At 39.7% G+C, this 13,995-nt stretch overlaps 1 protein-coding gene and 1 pseudogene across 3 annotated transcripts in view; one reads left to right on the top strand and one right to left on the bottom strand.

Moving 5' to 3' along the window:
- Positions 1-10,009, bottom strand: part of LOC111523118 — an 11,036-nt pseudogene extending 1,027 nt beyond the window's left edge.
- Positions 1-13,995, top strand: part of FNDC3A (fibronectin type III domain containing 3A) — a 223,825-nt gene that overhangs the window by 69,046 nt on the left and 140,784 nt on the right. The window lies entirely within an intron of this gene.

Below are 13,995 nucleotides of genomic sequence, written 5' to 3'. Positions count from 1 at the left end.
CCTTTCCTTTCCTTTCCTTTCCTTTCCTTTCCTTTCCTTTCCTTTCCCCTTTCATTTCCTTTCCCCTTTCCTTTCCTTTCCTCTTTCCTTTCCCCTTTCCTTTCCCCTTTCCTTCCCCTCCCCTTCCTCTCCCCTTCCTCTCCCCTTCCTCTCCTCTTTCCTCTCCCCTTTCCTTCTTTTTTAATGGAATCTTACTCTGTCACTCATGCTGGAATGCAGTGGTGCCATCTCGACTAACTACAACCTCTGTCTCCCAGGTTCAAGCAATTCTCCTGCCTCAGCTCCCCGAGTAGCTGGGACTACAAGTGTGTGCCACCCTGGCCGGCTAATTTTTGTATTTTTAGTAGAGATGGAGTTTCATCGTGTTGGTCTCAAACACCTGACCTCAAGGATCCGCCCGCCTCAGCCTCCCAAAGTGCTGGGATTGCAGGTGTTAGCCACCACACCCAGCCAAGATATCTACTTTCATTAAAAAAAAAAAATCTGTGTAGTTTTGGTGAAGATATAAATTAAATAAATAACCCTCCTGGCATGTGTGACATTTCTACCTCTTCCTCAAATTGAACAAGTAATGTATCCTGTACCATACTCTCTTAAATGAGAAGACAACAAAGGTGAGTCTAGTTCTGTTAAGGATGCTCTTCTACAATACAGTGTTTCCCAGAGCTCTGAAGAGAAACAGAGAAACAACTTTGCCACCAATAGTTTGGACCTCTTGAATTTCAAAAACCCTGTCAGGATGTTTTCTTTGTTTTGATTTTGACAGCACAGCATCTGATTTTAATGACAGTCCTTTTTTTTTTTTTTTTTTTTTTCGTTGTCAAATAAATTGTTCTTTTCTTTTGAAGGAGAAAACTGGAGGCTGTTTCTTAAACTTTAGATATCACCAGAACATCCTTGACAGAGCAATTCTAGAGAAGTTTTTATCAGGGACAATACTTTTTCCTTTATTCTTATTACCATCTAAAGTCAGTATTAAGAAATTTTATGATAATTGTTGTTGCCACAGGGTTGAAGCTAATATTTGAGATAGAACACTCTTCTTGAATTACTCTGGGAAACAATAACCTTTGATGATTTCCATTGAGACTATCAGAAATTATAAATATAAAAGGACATCGACAAATCTGCACATTCTTTCTTAGAACTTCATGTAAAGTATCAGAATCTCAACAGAACTAACTCATCAGGTAAATCTTCAACCAAAATTATGTTCTTATCAGTCCTCAGATCATCTCCAAGCATATATAACTTGCGATACTTTGTTGCCCTTAGTAACAACTCTTTGTAAACTGAGATCTAAGACTGATAGGGAAATATAAGGCAGCTTGATTCAGGATTAAACATCTTGAAACAATCTTTCTGGAAGTCTGTTACAACTGGATTAATCCACTCTTGTTCTTGAATACCATGCTTCTTTGATAGTATTTTTATAGTAATTCTTTCCACATCTAAGAGGACTTACTTGTTATGAATAAGATAGATATACCCTGTTTGGGTTGTCTTTCCAAGACGAACTTTCATCCAGGTTTCAACTTCAGTTATCTTATGCACATCAAGTTCATGCGGAGTTTCTGGTTTATATTTATCCACCTATAATTCATTTTCAGACAGATATTCTTTTAAATTTTTTAGAGCATAAATCTAAGGAAGATAACTTTTTTTTCTATGTGGAAATCTATTACTTTCTAACATTTTTTTCTTGTATGACATGAGTGATTCATACCTAATGTGTAGTAATAGTGTCCTCTCTGTTCTCTGAAAAATCATCACATGATGAGTCTACCCAGTCTTCCGCCTTTATGGAATGTAAACCAAAAAGTAAGGCAAGTCTCTTTTTAAAAAATTAAGAAAAATGTTTTTATTTCAATAGGTTTTTGGGAAACAGTTGGTGTTTGATTACCTGAATACATTCTTTAATGGTAATTTCTAAGCTTTTGGTGCACCCATCACCCGAGCAGTATACACTGTACCCAATGTGTAGTCTTTTATCCCTCACCTCCCCCCACACGTTCCTCTGAGTCCCCAAAATCCAATGTATCACTCTTATGCCTTAAACTGAACATGCATTTGGTTTTCCATTCCTGAGTTACTTCACTTAGAATAATCATCTCCAGTTCCATCCAGGTTGCTGCAAGTGCCATTATTTTATTTTTTTAATGCCCGAGTAGTATTCCATAGTGGATACATACCACATTTTCTTTATTCATCGTTGATTGGTGAACATTTGGGCTGGTTACATATTTTTGCAACTGCAAATTGTGCTGCTGTAAACATGCATGTGCAGTTATCTTTTTCGTACAATGACTTCCTTTCCGCTGGGTAGATACCTAGTAGTGGAGTTGCTAGATCAAACAGCAGATTTCCTTTTAGTTCTTTAAGGAATCTCCATGCTGTTTTCCATGCCATAGTGGTTATACTAGTTTACATTCCCACCAACAGTGAAAAGCATCTATTATTTTTTGATTTTTTTGTTATAGCCATTCTTGCAGGAGTCGCACTGTGGTTTTGATTTGCATTTCTCTGATCATTAGTGATGTTGAGCATTTTTCTGTAGGCTTGTTGGCCATTTGTGTATCTTCGAGTATTGTCTGTTCATGTCCTTAGCCCACTTTTTGATGGGATTGTTTGTTTTTTTCTTGCTGATTTGTTTGAGTTCTTTGTAGATTCTGGATATTAGTCCTTTGTCATATGTATAGATTGTGAAGATTTTCTCCCACTCTGTGGGTTGTCTGCTAACTCTGAATTATTTCTTTTGCTGTGCTAAAGCTTTTTAGTTTAATTAAGTCCCATCTATTAACCTTTGTTTTGCTTTTGGCAAAAACAAAACCAAAAAGGCAAAACCTTTGTTTTGCTTTTGGCAAAAACCTGTTGTGTTTGCTTTTGGATTCTTGGTCATGAAGTCTTTGCTTAAGCCAATGTCTAAAAGGGTTTTTTCTCAGTGTTATCTGCTAGAATTTTTATCGTTTCAAGTCTTAGATTTAAGACTTTATCTTGAACTGATTTCTGTATAAAGTGAGAGATGAGGATCCAGTTCCATTCTTCTACATGTGGCTTGCCAATTATCCCAACACCATTTGTTGAATAGGATGTCATTTCCCCACTTTACGTTTTTGTTTGCGTTGTTGAAGATCAGTTGACTGTAAGTATTTGGCTTTATTTCTGGGTTTTCTATTCTACTCCAATGATCTGTGTGCCTATTTTTATACCAGTACCATGCTGTTTTAGTGACCTTATAGTATAGTTTGAAATCGGGTAATGTAATGTTTCCAGATTTGTTCTTTTTCCATAGTCTTGCTTTGGCTATGCAGGCTCTCTTTTGGTTCCGTATGGATTTTAGGATTTTTTTTTTAAGTTCTGTGAAGAATGATGGTGGTATTTTGATGGGAATTGCATTGAATTTGTAGATTGCTATCGGCTGTATGGTCATTTTACAATATTAATTCCACCCAATATTCTGTATAGTAATACTAATTCATGAGCATGGGATGTGTTTCTATTTGTGTCATCTGTGATTTCTTTCAGCAGCGTTTTATAGCTTTTCTTGTAGAGGTCTTTCACCTCCTTGGTTAGGTATACTCCTAAGTGTTTTATATTTTTGCAGCTATTGTGAAAGAAGTTGAGTTCTTGATTTGATTCTCTGCTTGATTGCTGTTGGTGTATAGCAGACCTACTGATTTGTGTATATTAATTTTGTATCCTGAAATTTTGCTGAATTCATCTACCAGTTCTAGGAGCTTTTTGGATGAGTCTTTAGGGTTTTCTAGGTATGTGGTCATATCAGCAGCAAACAACAACAGTTTGACTTCCTCTTCACCAGTTTGGATGCCCTTTATTTCTTTCTCTTATCTGATTGCTCTGGCTAGGACTTCCAATACTATGTTGAATAGAAGTGGTAAAAGTGGGTGTTCTTGTCTCGTTCTAGTTCTCAGGGGGAGTGCTTTCAACTTTTTCCTGTTCTGTATAATGTTGGCTGTGGGTTGGTCATAGATGGCTTTTATTACCTTAAGGTATGTCCCTTCTATGCTGATTTTGCTCTCTTAATCATAAAGCGATGCTGGATTTTGTCAAATGCTTTTTTTGCATCTATCGAGATAATCATGTGATTTTTGTTTTTATTTTTGTTTATGTGGTGTGTTACATTTATTGACTTATGTATGTTAAACCATCCCTGCATCCCTGGTATGACAACCACTTCATGGTGGATTATCTTTTTAATATGATGTTGCATTCAGTGGTTAGCTAGTATTTTGTTGAGGATTTTTTCCTCTGTGTTCATCAGGGATATTGGTCTGTAGTTTTCTTTTTTTGTTTTGTCCTTCCCTGGTTTTGGTATTAGGGTGATACTGGCTGCATAGAATGATTTCAGGAGGATTCCCTCTTTCTCTTTCTTTTGGAATAGTGTCAATAGTATTGGTACCAATTCTTCTTTGAATGTCTGATAGAATTCAGCTGTGAATCCATCTGGTCCTGGCCTTTTTTGTTGTTGTTTGTAGTTTTTTTCATTACCAGTTCAGCCCCTCTGCCTGTTATTGGTCCGTTCAGAGATTCTTCATCTTCCTGGTTTATTCTAGGAGGCTGTATATTTCCAGGAATTTATCCATCTCCTCCAGGTTTTCTAATTTATACACATAAAGGTGTTCATAGTAGCCTTGAATAATCTTTTGTATGTCTGTGATATCAGTAGTAATAGCTCCATTGTGTTTCTAGTTGAGCTTATTTGGATCTTCTCTCTTCTCTTCTTTTCTCTCTCTCTCTTTTTTTTTTTTTTTTTTCAAATGGAGTCTTGCTCTGTTGCTCAGGTTGGAGTGCAGTGGCGGGATCTCAGCTCACTGTATCCTCTGCCTCCCAGGTTCAAGCGATTCACCTGCCTTGGTCTCGTGAGTAGCTGAGTTTATAGGCATGTGCCACTCTGCCTGGCTAATTTTTGTATTTTTAGTAGAGAGAAGGTTTCACCATGTTGGCCAGGCTGGTCGTGATCCGCCCGTCTTGGCCTCCCAAAGGGTGAGATTAAAGGCGTGAGCCACCACAATCAGCCTTCTCTCTTCTTTTCTTGGTTAATCTCGCTAATGGTCTGTCACTTTTATTTGTCTTTTCAAAGAACCAGCTTTTTGTTTATTTATGTTTTGTAGTTTTTTGTTTGTTTCCATTTCATTTAGTTCCACTCTGATGTTTGGTATTTCTTTTCTTCTGCCGAGTTTCGGTCTGAATTGTTCTTGTTTTTCCAGTTCCGTGAGGTGTGAACTTACTTAGATTGTCTATTTGTGCTCTTTCAGACATTTTGATGTAGACATTTAATATGATGAACTTTCCTCTTAGTGTCGCTTTTGCTGTATCCCAGAGGTTTTGATAGGTTGTGTCACCATTATCATTCAGTTCAAAGAAGTTTTTAATTTCCATCTTGATTTCATTTTTGACCCAGTGATCACTCAGGAGCAGGTTATTTAATTTCCATGTATTTGCACTGTTTTGAGTATTCCTTTTGGAGTTGATTTCCAATTTTATTCCACTGTGGTCTGAGAGAATACTTGGTATATTTCAATTTTCTTAAATTTACTGAAAGTTGTTTTGTGGTCTATCATATGGTCCATCTTGAAGAATGTTCCATGTGCTGATGAATAGAGTATATATTCTGCAGTTGCTGGGTAGAATATTCTGTAAATATCTGTTAAGTCCATCTGTTGTAGGGTATAATTTAAGTCCATTGTTTCTTTGTTGACTTTCTGTCTTGATGATCTGTCTAATGCTGTCAGTGGAGTATTAAAGTTCACCACTATTATTGTGTTGCCGTCTTTCTCAGTTCTTAGGTCTAGTAGTAATTGTTTTATAAATGTGGGGGCTCCGGTGTTAGGTGCATATATATTTAGAATTGTGATGTTTTCCTTTTGGAGTAGTCCTTTTATCATTATATAGTGTCTCTCTTTGTCTTTTTTAACTGCTCTTGCTTTGAAGTTTGTTTTGTTTGATACAAGGATAGCTGCTACTACTACTACTTTTGGTGTACATTTGCATGGAATGTCTTTTTCCACATCTTTACCTTAAGTTTGTGTTAGTCCTTGTATGTTAGGTGAGTCTCCTAAGAGTCTCCTAAAGACAGCAGAAACTTGGTTGGTGAAATCTTATCTATTCTGCTATTCTGTATCTTTAAAGTGGAGCATTTAGGCCATTTACATTCAATGACAGTATTGATATGTGAGATACTGTTTTATTCGTTGTGTTATTTGTTGCCTGAATATCTTGTGTGTTTTTTTCATTTTTATTTTTTTTTCATTATGTTACCGTTATTGTTATATAGGGTCCTGTGAAACTTATGCTTTAAGGAGATTCTATTTTGGTGTATTTTGAGGATTTGTTTCAAGATTTAGAGTTCCTTTTAGTAGTTCTTGTAGTGCTGACTTGGTAGTGAATGAATTCTCTCAGCATTTGTTTGTCTGGAAAAGACTGTCTTTCCTTCATTTACAAAGCTTAGTTTCGCTGGATACAAAATTCTTGGCTGCTAATTGTTTTGTTTAAGGAGGCTAAAACAGGACCTCAGTCCCTTGTAGCTTCTAGGATTTCTGCTGAGAAATCTGCTGTTAATCTGATAGGTTTTCCTTTTGTAGGTTACCTGATGCTTTTGCCTCACAGTTCTTAAGGTTCTTTCCTTTGTCTTGGTGTTAGATAACTTGATGACTGTATGCTTAGATGATAATCTTTTTGTGATGAATTTCCCAGGTGCTCTTTGTGCTTCTTGTATTTGGTTGTCTAGATCTCTAGCAAGGCTGGAGAAGTTTTCCTTGACCATCTGCACAAATATGTTTTCTAAACTTTTATGTTTCTCTTTTTCCTTGGGAACACCAATTATTCTTAGCTTTGTACGTTTAACATAGTCCCAAACTTCTTGGAGGCTTTGTTCATTTTTTTTTTTTTTTTTTTTTTGAGACGGAGTCTTGCTCTGTCACCCAGGCTGGAGTGCAGTGGCCGGATCTCAGCTCACTGCAAGCTCCGCCTCCCGGGTTCATGCCATTCTCCTGCCTCAGCCTCCCGAGTAGCTGGGAATACAGGCGGCCACCACCTCGCCCAGCTAGTTTTTTGTATTTTTTAGTAGAGATGGGGTTTCACCGTGTTAGCCAGGATGGTCTCGATCTCCTGACCTCGTGATCCGCCCGTCTCGGCCTCTGTTCGTATTTTTAAATTCTTTTTTCTTTGTCTTTGATGGATTGGGTTAATTCAAAAGCCTTCTCTTCAGGCTCTGAAGTTCTTTCTTCTGCTTGTTTGATTCTTTTGCTGAGACTTTCCAGGTGCATTTTGCATTTCTCTGACTGTGTCCTTGATTTTCAGAAGTTTTTATTGTTTTTTTAAATTGGTATTTATGCTATCTATTTCACTGAAGAATTTTTCTTTCATATTCTGTATCATGTTTTTTATTTCTTTAAGTTGGACTTAAAGCACCCTTCTCTGGTGCCTGCTTGATTAGCTTAATAATCTACCTTCTGAATTCTTTTTCTGGCAATTCAGAGATTTTGTCTTGGTTTGCATCCATTGCTGGTGAGCTGGTATGATCTTTTGGGGTACTAAAGAATCTTGTTTTGTCATATTACCAGAATTGTTTTTCTGGATCCTTCCCATTTGGGTAGACTGTGTTAAGAGGGAAGATCTGGGATTGAAGGGTTGCTGTTCAGATTCTTTTGTCCCATGGGGTGCTCCCTTTGATGTGGTATTCTCCCCGTTCTCTTAGGAATGGGGCTTCCTGAGAGCTGAACTTCTGTTTTTGATCTTCTGGGTCTAGCCACTCAGTGGAGGTACTGGGCTCCAGACTGGTACTGGGGAGTGTCTGCAAAGAGTCCTGTGATATGATCCATCTTCAAGTCTGGCAGCCGTGGATATCAGCACCTGTTCCAGTGGAGGTAACAGGGGAGTAAAGTGGACTCTGTGAAGGTCTTTGGTTGTGTTTTTGTTTAGTGTGCTGGTTTTATGTTGATTGGCCTACAGCCAGGAAGTGGCACTTTCAAGAGTGCATCAGCTGTGGTCCTACAGGGAGGATGCAGACTTGCCCTAGGGACACCTGGTTGAGTATTCAGGTTTCTCAGGTGGTGGGCAGGGCCATAGCGCTCCCAAGAGATTCCTACCATTGTCTTCAGCTATGAGGGCAGGTGGAGAAGGACCACCAGCTGGGAGCAGGGATAGGCATGTCTGAGCTCAGCCTCTCCTTGGGCAGGGCTTGCTGTGGCTGCTGTGGGGGATGAGGGTGTGGTTCCCAGTGCAATGAAGTTATATTCCCAGGGGGTTTACGGCCACCTCTACTGAGTCATACAGGTCACCAGGGAAGTCGGGGAAAGCTGGCACTCACAGGCCTCACCCTGCTCCCACTCGGCCACAGTCCTGAAGGCCAGTCTCACTCCAGCTGTAACCCCCCAACAGCACCGAGTCTATTTCCAGGCAGCTAGTGACTAGGGCTGAGTACTTGCCCCAGATCATGAGCCTCCCCATTCAGAAAGCAAGCAGACTCACAGTTCTTCGGCATCTTGGGGAGCCTGCAGTGGTGACACAGTTCCTTAGAGGGTCTGTGGATTCTCTCGGCTTTCTTAGTATGTTCCTGTGGTAGTTGTTGGAGCAAAAGTTTACGACATGAGTCTCCACATACTGTTCTGTCTGAGTGGGAGCTGCAAGCTAGTTCTGCCTCCTATCTGCCATCATAATCCTGAGACAGGTCTCAAGCAGTTTAGAAATTTATTTCATTAGGGTTACAGATCATGACTCATGACACAGCCTCGGGATGTCCTGTGAACATGTGCCCAAGGTGGTTTGGTTGTAGCATGGTTTTCTATGTTTTAGGGAGACATAAGACATCAGTCAGTACATGTGAGGCATACAATGGTTTGGTCTGGAAAGGGGGAATAACTCAAGGGGTGTTGGGGGGTGGCTTATAGGTCATAGGTGGATTCAGCTATTTTCTTACTGGTTGAAGGAGCTATTATAAGACCTGGAATCAATAGAAAGAAGCGTCTAGGTTAAGGGGTTGTGGAGACCAACGTTCTTATTATGTAGATGACATCTCATATGCGGCCACCCCGAGGCAGTAGATGGCAAATATTCCCTATTCAGATCCTTAATAGGTGCTAGACCCTCAGCCAGTCTTTTCAGAATCAGAAAAAGTCCTGGAAGGGGAAGAAGATTCTCTGGAATGTAAATTTCCCCCACAACAGACAGCTTTGTAGGGCCATTGCAAAATATGTCAGAGAAATATATTTTGAGGTAAAATACTTTGGTTTCTTTCAGGGCTCTGCTATCTGTCATGTGATGCTATACTAGAGTCAGGTTGGAATTTGGTATCTTATTTCTGCAAAGAGTCTGTTCTGTCAGTCTTAGGATCTCTTATTTTAATGTTAATGCTGGTCAGTTGTGTGCCTGAACTCCAAAGGGAGGAGAGTATAATGAGGCATGTCTAACGACTCCTTTCCCGTCAGGGTCTGAACTAGTTTTTCAGGTTCAGTTGGGTCCCTTTGGCCTAAAAGATGGTCCTTAGTCAGGTAGGGCACTTAGAATTTTATTTTTAGTTAACAGAAAGATGCCTTTGGTCTAAGAAAGTTTTGACATTATAAACTTTAATAGTTCATCTGTAGTGTCCAACCTGTAGTATATTAAAATATAATTCGTTTCCATTAAAAAGAATGTAATGGTTGATTCCAGGTTCCTGAAAGGAGACATCAGAGGCAGAAGATACATTCAGGACTATTCCTATTAGACCCACTCCCACCCCACACATTGCACAGAGGATATTAAACTTAAACTTCATTCAACATAATCTTGTAATCAGTATTGAACCTTACTGAGCATACATGTCCCTGCTCCAGGCTGTGCCCAAACCACCGTGGGCACATGTTCTCATAGTGCGTGTTTCTACACTCTCACCTTTCTCATCCCCAGATGGGATGGGCAGGCTGGCAGGAAGAACAGTAAGAACCCAGGATCCTAGACATGAAGGCAGAGATGGACTCACATCTCTATGACATACATACAACATAGCCATGGTCAAGGTGGCCTTATTCTCCCAGAGTGGCATCCCCTCATGGGCAGAGAGGAGCTCTAGCCCTGCTTCAGGTGGAAGGGCAGTTGCCTGGCCCTACCCAGGATCAATGCTGAGCCCCTCGGAGGTCCTGCTTCCCAGGGACCCTGTTTATATATTATATTTATATTTGGATTTATTTCTAACTTCATTTTTTTTTTCTAATCACTCTACTTTTTTATCTTTTTCTAGTTCATTTGTGGTGAGGGTCTTTTAGTGCTAAACTCTTAATTTTTACCTGAGATATCTTTATTTCATTTTCTTTTTGAATTACAGTTTAGAAATAGGATTAATTTCTAGGTTGATAGTTGTTTTCTTAAAACTCTGCATATATTAATACATTGTATTTCACTATGGCAGTTGGGAAATTTGCTCTTCTTTTTTTTTTCTTTTTTAGAGACAGGGTCTCACTCTGTTGCCCAGGCTGAGGTGCAGTGGCACGATCATGGCTCACTTCAGCCTTGGCCTCCTGGGCTCAAGGAATCCTCTTGCCTCAGCCTCCCAAGTAGCTGGGAATACAAGCATGCACCACTACACCCAGCTAGTTTTATTTCTTTGTAGAGATGGGGTCTTGCTATGTTGCCCAGTAGAAACCAAAAATAAAATCCTAAGGTCCCCCAACCATCTGAATAGATCCCCCGCCTTGGCCACGGCACTCCAAAGTTAACCTGCAAAACTGATTCAGGGCATGACAGGAAGGGAGGGTAGGACATGCCTTATTATACACCTCCTCCCTTTTGGAATTTAGGGGAAGCTGACCAGCATTTAACATCAAAACAGACCTTAAATTTGATAAGAAACATTTATAATCTATACTCTCTGAAGCCTGCTACCTGACTTCATCTGCATAATAAAATTTGGTCTTCACAACCCCTTATCATAACCCAGACATTCCTTTCTATTGATAATAACTCTTTCAACCAATTGCCAGTTAGAAAATTTTTAAATCTGTGTATAACCCGGAAGCCCCTTGCCCCTTCAAGTTGTCCTGCCTTTCTGGATTGAACCAATGTATATCTTACATGTATTTGATTGATGTTTTATGTCTCCCTAAAGTGTATAAAACTAGGCTGTGCCCCAACTACCTTGGACACATGTTCTCAGGATCTCCTGAGGGCTGTATCATGGGCCATTGATCACTCATATTTGGCTCAGAATATATCTCTTCAAATATTTTACAGATACTGTTTAAATCACCCAACCTGTAGTATTTTGTTACGTCATCCCTAGCAAACTAGTTTAAGTGTCTGCTGACTTTTCAGGATTCATCTTTTAGTATATTGTCTATGGCTTTACTCTTTTCCTCAAGCTAGTATTTATTTCACACCATTCAGATTAACAGTCTTCTAATTGGTAACTTTGCTTTTGAAATGGTTCACTCTTCATTTTTTCAATACTGCTGTCAGAGCCATCTTTCAAAAATGAAATTTGTACCTAGCTTTCAGTTCCCGGTTTCTAAATCCTGTGCCCCATAACAGGACCGGAGGTGAGGTACAAAGTGAGCTTAGAACAATTTGTCATGTCAGAAAGTTGAAAAGCACTTACAAAATGATAGATACATGTCAGGATACAAGTACCTGTAGATGATTCCGTGGGAAAAGAATAGTCTTCAAGAAATGATGATGCTAGGGCAACTGGATATCCGCATGCAAAAGAATGAAGTTGGGCCCCTACCTCACATCATATACAAAAAAATTAACTGAAATGGATCAGCAACCTGAATATAAAAGCTGATACTATAGAACTCTTAGAAGACAACATAGGGGTAAATCTTCATGACCTTGGATTTGACAGTGGATTCTTAAATATGACACTGAAAGCACAAGAAGCAAAATTAGACAAATTGGACTTCATTGAAATTACAAATTTTTGTGCACCAAAGAACATTGTCAGAGATGTGAAAGACAGTGTGTAGAATGATAGAAACTGTTTTGTTTCTGTTGTTTGTTTGTTTTGAGATGGAGCTCTCGCTCTGTTGCTCAGGCTGGAGTGCAGTGGTGTGATCATGGCTCACTGCAACCTCTGCCTCCTGGGTCAAGTGATTCTTCTGCCTCAGCCTCCCGAGTAGCTGGGATTACAGGCACCTGCCACCACGCCTGGCTAATTTTTGTATTTTTAGTAGAGACAGGGTTTCACCATGTTGGCCAGGCTGGTCTCAAACTCCTGACCTCAAGTGATCCTCCCACCTCACCCTCCCAAAGTGCTGGGATTACAGGCATGAACCATCACACCTGGCCTATAGAAACTGGGAATCATGTATCTCTTAAGGGTATAGTATCCACAATATATAAAGAACTGTTACACAGAAAAAGCCAGTAAAATTAAAATTAGGCAAATGACTTGAAAAAACTTGTCTTCGAAGAAGATGGAGTGGCCAGCAAACACAAGAAAAGAAGCTCAACGTCATTAGTCATTAGGGAGATGCAGATCAAAACCAAGAGATACATTATACTCACTAGGACAGATATAATTAAAAATGGAATAACAAACTGGCAAGAATGTAGAATAAGTGGAATCCTTATACATTTTTGTTAGGCATATAAAATGGTGCAGCCTCAATGGAAAAATTTGGTGGTTCCTCAAAAAGCTAAACATAAGAAATACCATATGACTCAATTATTCCACTCCTACGTGTATATTCAAAAGAATTGGAAACAAGTACTGAAATACTTTTGTACACGAATGTTTATAGCAGCACTGTTCTAAATAGCCAGACGGTGGAAATAGCCTAAATGTATGTCATCGTTTGAATGCATAAACAAATTGTGGTATATTCATACAATGGAATGTTATTTAGCCATAAAATGGAAATGCTGAGGCTGGGCAGGTGGCTCATGCCTGTAATCCTAGCACTTTGGAAGGCCGAGATGTGCAGGTCACCTGAGGTCAGGAGTTCTAGACTAGCCTGGCCAACGTGGTGAAACCCCATCTCCATTAAAAATACAAAAATTAGCCAGGTGTGGTGGCATATGCCAGTGGTCCCAGGTACTCGGGAGGCTGAAGCAAGAGAATTGCTTGAACCCAGGAGGCGGAGGTTGCAGTGAGCCGAGATTGTGCCACTGCACTCCAGCCTGGGTGGCAGAATGAGACTCTGTCTCAAACAGACAAAAAAAAAAAGTGCTGATGTATGCTACAACTTGGTTGAACCTTGAAAACATTGTGCGGAGTGAAAGAAGCCAGGTCACAAAAGATCACATATTGTATGATTTTGTTTATATTAAACATCCAAAATGGGTAAATACATAGAGATAGAAAGCAGATTGGTGATTACCAGCGGCTCGGAATAGGGCAGAATGTAGAGTGACTGCTTAATAGGCATAGGAATTTCTTTTGAGTAATGAAAATGTTTTGGAAGTATACATGGAGGTGATGATTGCACAACATTGTGAATGTATCAAATGCCACTGAAGGTTACACTTTAATATGGTTAATTTTATGTCATATGAATTTCACCTCAATAAAAATGTTAATAGTTAAGAAATTGCTTATAACGTTGATTTTTAAAAGAATCCATCAGTCCATATTGAGACTAAAAAAAATTAAAATTGAAAGAGGGGGCTTGTGTTTGTTTTAGAGCTGAGATCTCACTCTGTCATTCAGGCTGGAGTAGAGTGGCATGGTCATAACTCACTGCAGCCTCAAACTCCTGGACTCAAGTAATCCCCCTGTCCTAGCCTCCTAAGTAGCTGAGACTACAGGCTTGCACAACCATGCTTGGCTCTTTCTTTTCTTTCTTTCCTTCCTTTCCTTCCTTTCCTTCCTTTCCTTCCTTTCCTTCCTTTCCTTTCCTTTCCTTCCTTCCTTTGTTCCTTCCTTCCTTCCTTCCTTCCTTCCTTCCTTCCTTCCTTCCTTCCTTCCTTCCTTCCTTTCCTTCCTTTCCTTTCTTTCCTTTCTTTCCCTCCTTCCCTCCTTCCCTCCCTCCCTCCCTCCCTCCCTCCTTCCTTCCCTCC

This window comes from Piliocolobus tephrosceles, chromosome X, assembly GCF_002776525.5.
Source record: "Piliocolobus tephrosceles isolate RC106 chromosome X, ASM277652v3, whole genome shotgun sequence".
Lineage (NCBI taxonomy): Eukaryota > Metazoa > Chordata > Mammalia > Primates > Cercopithecidae > Piliocolobus > Piliocolobus tephrosceles.
The sequence above is the reverse complement of the archived record's forward strand: the minus strand, read 5'-3'. Positions and strand labels throughout refer to the sequence as shown.